This window comes from Oryzias latipes, chromosome 3 (genome assembly GCF_002234675.1).
Source record: "Oryzias latipes chromosome 3, ASM223467v1".
Lineage (NCBI taxonomy): Eukaryota > Metazoa > Chordata > Actinopteri > Beloniformes > Adrianichthyidae > Oryzias > Oryzias latipes.
Window position 1 is genome coordinate 22,216,917 of NC_019861.2, and position 8,048 is coordinate 22,224,964.

Consider the following 8,048-nt stretch of genomic DNA (forward strand, 5'->3'; position numbering starts at 1 on the left):
GTAATGAACCCTGGGGTCCTGTGCTGGCCTAGTAATGGCCCAGTTTTATCATCCTACGACTTCCTGTTGCCTCCTCTCCTGGGAAGGCCTGCTGGATCTCCGTTGGAAGTCCTCTGATAAAAACCCAGGCTAATGTTCACATGCTGCTGGGAACCCGAGTGAAAAAGTAGAAACAGAGAGGGGGAGAACGGCAGAGAAGAGCTGACTGTAATAAAACAAAATGCCACTGCCTACGCCTCTTTTACATACTCAGAATGACACAGTGATAGAAAACAGTGTGGGGTCATGGTGGCAAAAAAAACCATGAGAAACAATTTATCACAGATTTTTGCTGTGTGCCTGCTCAGATCAGACAAAAGGAAAAAGGAACATTTTTATTTTTGGTGTTTTTGGCCCCACATGAGAGCAGGTCCAGTCAGAGGAGAGAGGCATGTTAAATACAAAGATTGAAGAGCTATGAGACCAGGAAGACAAGCGTGAGGATGACAGAATTTCAGACAGTCCCATGGTACAATGCTGGCTTCCTGCACTGGGAGACAAAAAGGAAAAAAACAGGAGATTTTTTTGACACAAAGAGTAAAATAACAATAATTAGTGGCATATAGTAGGCTGAGAATCTTGGTCTTAGCACAATAACAGGACTTAACATTTAAAATTGAAGTAAAAGAGTTGAGGCATTTATGAGATTAACTATTAAGAAACGTAAGACACACATGCATAGAAGTGACCTAACTCTGTCCAACATCAAGCCCATATTTCACTCACAGTTTGTGAATACCTACAGGTCAGTTTCTCACAAAAAGTGCTTTTTCCTTTAGAAAGGACTAAACAGAATATAATTTGACATTTATTTGTTTTCTAGGCTGCACGGTGGCGCAGTGGTTAGCGCTCTTGCCTCACAGCAAAAAGGCCCCTGGTTCAAGTCCCGGCTGGGGGACATGAAAAATACATCAATTGGGGACCTTTCTGTGTGGAGTTTGCATGTTCTCCCCGTGCATGCGTGGGTTTTCTCCGGGATCTCCGGCTTCCTCCCACTGTCCAAAAACATGCTTCATAGGTGAATTGGCAACTCTAAATTGTCCATAGGTGTGAGTGTGAGAGTGCATGGGTGTGTGATTGTGGACATTCTACCCTGCGACAGACTGGCGACCTGTCAAGGGCATCCCCTGCCTACGCCCAAGTAGCCGGGATAGGCTCCGGCAGCCCCGTGACCCCGAAAGGGACAAAGCGGTACAGAAAATGGGATGGATTTTTTCTAGTAAATTACTTGTTTTCCTGTTTTCCAAACAGTTTTTTTACATTTTGGTTTCTAGAATATTCAGTTCTAAAATGTGATGCTGTTTTTTTCAATATTTGTTTAGCTTCTTTAATTGTCGCTGTCATCTTTAAAATGTTTTTGCATCGAGACATTTGTTGATGTGATTTGAACTTCAGGGCCACAGTAGTTTTTGCAATATAAAATGGGACATAAAGCTGCAGGAGGTTCTTTGTGACTCTATTACATAATTTCAAGAAAATCATGCCAGAATAAAATGCACTATTTATTCAAATAATTTCATGATGGTGTTAGGAAGTCTTACTTCATTACCTTTTCCTCAATTACAAGCATTACTGGATGGGTCTCCTAACGTGGTAGAGCAGTCATTAATGCAATTTTGGTTCTTCAATCTTTTTTACTTTACCTGATTTAAATAACTTTCCATCCATCCATCCATCCATCCATCCATCCATCCATCCATCCATCCATCCATCCATCCATCCATCCATCCATCCATCCATCCATCCATTCATCTATCCATGTCATGCAAGAGGAGATTATACTGAACTAAAGCTAAGGTTATTTTGATTACAAATCAGAACTCATTTTTAATAACACAAGGCATTCATTGCCCAACAACGACCCATACATTCATGAAAAGGAAAGAGAAGAGAAAAAGCAGAAAATGAAATAAAGCAGATTACGTGTCTTATGGAGTGGATGGACTGGTACAGTGATGGTTTGGGTTTCTTTGTTTTAGTTTTTCCTTTTTGTTTCTGTCATGTTTGAGTTCTGTTTCATGTTTTATTTTGAAAGGTTTCCTGTTGTGTCATGGTTTTGAGTTTTACTTCCCTGGTCCCAATCTCTCCTGATCATGTTCACCTGTGTCTTGTCAGTCCTGTTTGTAAGTCTTGTCTCTGCCTTCCTCTTGTGCTGGTCCATTACCGTCTGATTCCCTGTGTTCCTGGTGTCCCTGACAGTTGGTTTGGTTCGGTATGTTAACCCTGCTCAGCAGCGCTTTTTGTTGGTTTGAGTATTTGTGACGGGGTCCCGCCGAGAAAAGATGCAGAGGAGCCAAGGTGAGGAGGATTGGTCTTTATTGCCGACACAGTTGCTGCACGCAGGGCCATGCAGCACACAGCACAGATGCAGCACAGATAAAAACCCTTTGTGACTTGGAACCACCTGCCTCCTCATCTCTGCGTTTGGGTCATTCAATCCCCTCCATTGTGACAGTACAGACAAGACACAGGTGAGAACAACCAGGACAGATTGGGACCAGGAAGCAAAACTAGAACTAACACAATACGGGAACCCTTCAAAATAAAACAGGAAACAGAACTCAATACATGACAGTACAAAAATAGAAACAAAGGCAAAGAAACCCAAACCGTGACAGGTACGTCTCAACAGTTAAAAATAACCAGACCGGACGCAGAGAAAATGTTATGTTTTGCTTGACAATGGTGTGGCAATGAAGTGCAAACAGAAGTGTTCTTTTTGATAGCAAAAATAGTTTTTATTTCTTGTTTTTATTTCTTTTTATTAAATAAAAATATTTGCATTTGAATTATGAGTTTTGTTTTTGTGTTATTTACTTACTGTCCCTGTGAGAAGATGCACCATAACACTGACAATTACAGGCTGAATGTAGTGCAAGCATTTCAGCTTTTAATTCCTCTCTGCTATTTATAACAGACCCATAGCACCAGTTGGGATATTTTGGAGCATGTTTGGCCCTAAACTAATTTCTAAACCTGTTAGTTTTTTTAAACAACAGTCAATAACAATCTTTATGTACAGATTTTTCTTTCTTCTAATCCTGCAGTCAAATATTTGTTTTCAGTATCATCTGCATGTTGCTGTCTAAGTTCATGGCAGAACCTCCTCCTCATTTTATATGTACATGTTGATACTTCCACAGACGGTCCAAACAGGATGTCTATTATGGTAGAAATGAATGCTTTTTGTTGGTTTGTGATTATGATGGGCTATGACGTATATATTCAAATGAATTTCGCTTTCACAGTGACGGCTGAGGGAAAGCTCTGACCCCCAACCCACCACCCACATCACCCTGACTTGGCTGTACCAGGTAAGAAATTAACAAATACATATTGAGAAGCTGGCCGGATTTGTAATATTCACTTTGAAAAAATCTTTTTTTTTATGATTATTTGTGAAATTAGGAAAGACCACTTATTTTTTTAATCAGAGAAAGAAGATAATTAATTTAAAAGACAATTTTTAACATTATTGGATTTGTGATTTATTTTATATATATATATATATATATATATATATATTAGAATATATTGAAAGTAAATAAATTTTTTCAATTAAGTCAAAAGTTTCTTTTGAACGAAGTCTTTAAGAAAATGCACTTTGAGTCTGTCAAATATTTAAACAGTTCAGAGTTGTAAAAATGCCACACATGAGAAGCTGAGGGATGTGGATCATTAAGAGAAGATCAACAGAGCTTTTCCTAAACGACACAAATACGTTTGTGTCAATAAAACCAGGTTGGCTTTCGTCAAATCTAAATTCTAATTCACTTTAACAAAATTAAAAGAAAATGTAGCTATAGCAGTTATCCTAGTTAATTCATAATAGAAGTAAATCATTTTTGGAATGGGTTGCTACCACTGCAGGTTGCTCCTTATCATGCAGCAGACCTCCAGGAGCCCCTAACTAAACACACTCAGTTGTTGTGCAACTTTTTCCTTTGAAAAATAGAATATTTTGTCATAAACTATTTTTGGTTTGCGATGTGAGAAACGGTCTCATTGTTTTCTGATTTTGGGGTGTGGCCTTTTCTTTTTCCTTTATTCACTTATTGTTCAAATATAGGATCTTTATTGCTTAGAATTTATAACTATTGCATTCACAATTTTGATGCAATACACTGGCTGTCGCTCATTTGTAGCCTGTTACAGCCAGATTAGCCTGATGCTAATCTGGCTGTTTCTATATATTTTTTTCCATTTATATTTCTGTAGCAATCAATAACTGATTAGTGATTAGTTTTAAACAACACTAACATCATTACAGATATCCTTAACCTGTTTAAATTGTAAAATTGCTACAATTTTTTGTTGTTGTTGTTCAGTCAAATAAACAGAGATCACACAAACCAGTAAGATTTGTCAATTTTATCCTGTAATTTTTTTAATCTATTTTTATTCTGTCATTTATTTTTTCTTTCATTTATTTATTTTTTTTTTTTTACTGTCATGTTTTTATCTGTTCTTGCTGGAGAGCTGTTTGAACTGAATTGCCCTTGGGGATTAATAAAGTTATCTACCTATACCTTAGTAGGATAGGGGGAGAAAATGATGGAAGGTAAATTAGCAGTGGTATATGTCATGCTGTGTCATACTTTCTTAAGCTCCAACACAGAAAGGAAGCTGCTCAGCTGTGCTGTCTAGGTGGGGCAAATGCACAAAGCTGAATGAATTCCATTAGGGCCTAAATTACCTGTAATATTAAAACAACAGGCAATTACTAAGGCACCATTAGAATGGTACAGAGGTGTTTGCTCGTGCGTGTGGCGTAGGGTAACCATATGGTTTGGCTCATGGCGAGCCCACCGTTGTAAAGCTAACATTGTCATGACTGATGTATGGTGGCATGGTAGTGGGCTCTGAAAGATCCATTTGTCTTCGCAATTAAAGCTGAGAGGGGGAAGAGAGGAACTGGATATGGGGCCAGAGGGGTTAGGGGGCTACCCCCTGTGCGGTCCACATTTAAAAACATGTGGTGGGGGCAAAGCTGTGTGTATTTGTATGTTTTCTGAGAGAAAAAGACGGAGAGATTGAACAAGTGTGTGTCGGACAGTTGGACGCAGGCCAGATGAAGCTTGGGAGTTGTTTTGGCAGCTCCGTTTCACCTAAATGCTCCAACCCTCCCACTTTACTCCCTTCTACCGTATCTTTTCCTTACCATTTTCCCCACCCCTCTGCGTTTTGCCATGTAGTCAGGAATCTCTTCCCTGAGGCAGAGGCCACTTTAATGTGGGAAGCCTGGCAAAAGCAATCAGAGACCCAGACTCTTATATGCCTAACACACACATATAAACATGCACTTAAACTCAGACGTACACTCTGAGTAGTCTCTTATCTGACTTGACGACATAGCATGCATGTTCTCCATTTCCCTCCATGATCTAACACTGTCTCACCATCAAGCACTACAAGCTAGATAAGACCACATGAGGGAAAAGGGGAAAGAGGAGCTGTTATTACTGGGCTTAAAGCTCTACAAATCATTTTTATCCATTAGGCTAGAGTTTTCAACAGTTAGTCCAATAATTATGTGAACTACAAAGACATTCTTTGATTCTTGTCAGCGCATCCGGTTCATTCATAATGGTTATTATCTCATTTTATCAGAGAATTTTACTCAAGTACAACCCCACTTTAGATAGCCTCTATTTCTCCTTTTTTGTATTAATTGGGCCGACTGATAAATCAGTGGCTGCGCGAAAGGCTAGTCAGTACCAAAAAAAAACTTCCTTAATGTGTCTGCTGCATGTCTTTCTTAATTCTTGCTTTGTCTGGGACTCTGTGGTCTGTTGAGAGAAAGTTATCAACTTTGCATATAATTTTTTATTTTTTCTTATTGCTACAAGGTTTGAGAAGATGCTCATCATGACCAAACGTCTTTCACAGAGAAGCTGGAGTGGTCTACCACTAAGACTAAACAACACTTTGTGATGTCTGATTTGAAACACCAAGACATTTTACATCATCCAAATGTTTGCTCTGGTCGTTTGGTAACAAAACCTGCCTAGATGTTATTTTATTTATAACATTTCTATACTATATGTATAGGTTGTAAAAACATTTAAGCCCAGGTTTATACCATAAAAGGTCAGTTTTTTTGTTTTGTTTTTTACAGATTATGAGATCATTGTTTTGTTTCTAACAAGATTTGTAAGAATTTGTTATTCACCATTACAGAGCCTATATGTGGTGGTTGTACAACTTTAAGACCCACTCTGATGAAAATTGTGTTTTTGGTGTTTATAACATGTTCATGTGGAATTTTTCTGATGATGGAGAACATCTAAAAAAAAGAAGTTTAAACTGTGGTTCTGAGTATTTCTTTAATAAAATTGTTGTGAATCAGGAGCAAACCAGAAAAATGGTGTTGAAGCTACAATGACAAGCAACAAGGTAAATACTACTCCGCTTCAGTGTAATGCATCCACTTGAAAGCAAGAGATCCATTTCCGTCTTTTTTTTCATCGTCCAAGCTGGCATCTGGCTCAAAAAATGTACAGCTGGATAGCTCCAATATTGCTTGTCATTTTTGTTGCACCCATAATGGTAGCTTGGGGTAGTGAGAGGTTGTAAGCTGGAGAGAGTGTAAACAGATGGATGATGGTAAGTAAGGCGGGCTTACACCGCACCAACAGTCCCACCCTCAACTCGGAGACAAATTTCGAATGAACTACTGCTGCTCTGCACAGACAGTGTTCTGGAAAACAACACAGGATTTTGGATTAAAAACAGCATATGTACAATTAAAAGACCGCTGGGAACAGTTTTACAAGAGATCAAAAGGGGATCAGTGTGGGACTTCAATAAAAAAAAAAGAAACATTCAGGGGGGAGATTGCACATTTCCAAAGTAAAGTATAAAAGAAGTTTACAATGTAAATGACAAAAATTTAAATTTCTTGACATTTCCATTTTACCTGAAATTTTTACCTATTTTAAACTCTCTCCTAATGCTATCGAAAGAAATAGTCAAATTTTGGGAAACAAAAAAAGAAACATCCTACTTTCTATCTTCATTTATGAAACCAAAAGGATTTTATTATTGACCTTTTACCGAGAACAGGCACTGACTGTACTCCAGGTTGAGAGAAATCCCAGTAAAGATGGTATTTTTCAAAAACTTCCTGTGCTGTCCAACATTTATAAATTGGCCCTTCTCCCCCTGCCTCACTGCTGGTGCTCTAAAATGTAAATGAAATGTAATATTACTTCTAAGGGTCACACAGGAAGAAAACTGTGTGTTCAGCCTGTGATACTTTTTAAATCAAGGTCTCATCCAATCCCCCTGTTCCGTGTGTGCTGGAACATCTGGAGCAGGAATTAGCCCTTCGTCAGCGTATTTAATAATTGCTGGAGCGTTCACAGACTTAAAGGGATGCTGACAGGCCTTCCTGGATCTTCAATCTTGGTGACCCTTCACCGATTCAAAGACTTGTGACAACAGAAGTTACAGAGTGCCTTCAATCAAGTAATGCATATTGTGGTATTGTTAATAAAATGTGTGTTAATTCAGAAAGGGGAACCAACGGTTGTACACTGAGGGTTAACATCACTCAAGCACTGATCACCTCTACTGAAAACCAGCCACATTTCCCTTCGCTTTTCTTGTAAATAAATGTGAAAACAACTGGAGCGAACAGTTTTCAGAGGAAATGTTTAAAGCGTTGTGTGAAACTGAATCCTCTGCTGCATTGTGGAAATATGAAGCACAGTTTGAGTGCTAAGCAAACTGAGGGGCTTTAATAGTGTGGTACACTTTAATGAAATCAGCAATCCCAGGCTTCGGGAATGAAACCCATGAACCACTTTTCATTCCCCACTTCCTCACCCACACCATCTCTTCAACAGAGGTTTCCTGCCATGATATTAAGAAGAAGTCTCGATTCTGTAAAAAAAAAAAAAGCTAAGCGGATGGCTGACTACTTCAGAATGAGCAGCACTCAAACATTTCAAAGACTCTACATTTCCTGCAGATCAGTGAGGCATGAAATATGTGATGCAGTGTAT

The 8,048-nt window shown here is 38.7% G+C and overlaps 1 long non-coding RNA gene across 1 annotated transcript; it reads left to right on the plus strand.

Moving 5' to 3' along the window:
* Positions 1 to 2,181: 2,181 nt before the first annotated feature.
* Positions 2,182 to 6,305, plus strand: LOC110014551. Its single transcript, XR_002872493.1, has 3 exons — positions 2,182 to 2,510; positions 3,288 to 3,353; positions 5,889 to 6,305. It is a non-coding gene; the product is annotated as an uncharacterized LOC110014551 (long non-coding RNA).
* The last annotated feature ends 1,743 nt before the right edge of the window (positions 6,306 to 8,048 follow it).